Source organism: Macaca nemestrina, chromosome 11 (genome assembly GCF_043159975.1).
Source record: "Macaca nemestrina isolate mMacNem1 chromosome 11, mMacNem.hap1, whole genome shotgun sequence".
In the NCBI taxonomy this organism is placed as follows: Eukaryota; Metazoa; Chordata; class Mammalia; order Primates; family Cercopithecidae; genus Macaca; species Macaca nemestrina.
The window spans coordinates 45,322,488-45,322,986 of NC_092135.1; positions in this window are offsets into that span (position 1 = coordinate 45,322,488).

Consider the following 499-nt stretch of genomic DNA (forward strand, 5'->3'; position numbering starts at 1 on the left):
TGAGTTAGTGAACAGGTAATTTAGTTCAAGGAATCCATGATACACACCCCCAACCCATGAGGGAATGAGCTCCTACAGGAAGGTAGATGCCCATTGAGAACACAGGGGTGGCCTAGGGGGGTTCAATGGGCCTCACACAGGGGTTCTATTTCCCACCGAGCTTCAACTCACCTTCCTTCTCTGGTATCCCCTCACCTCATTATCAGCACAACCATTCACCACACAGAATGTGCTGGGAACTGAGTTGGACGATCTGTTGGAGACTTCCCTCCAGGGGTTGACAATCTGATAAGAGAGCCAAGACACGTACACAAAAGGCTAAATAATTACAACCCTAGCATAACCAAAGCACCAGTGAAGCTAGTGAAGCCATAAATAATTATGGAGTTCAGAGAAGGGTACTGCGGTAAATTACAATGAATTACGACCCCCTTTTTTCCTTTGACGAAATCTGAATCCTTTTCCACATTTGATTATATTTCATTATTTAGGGCAGGTT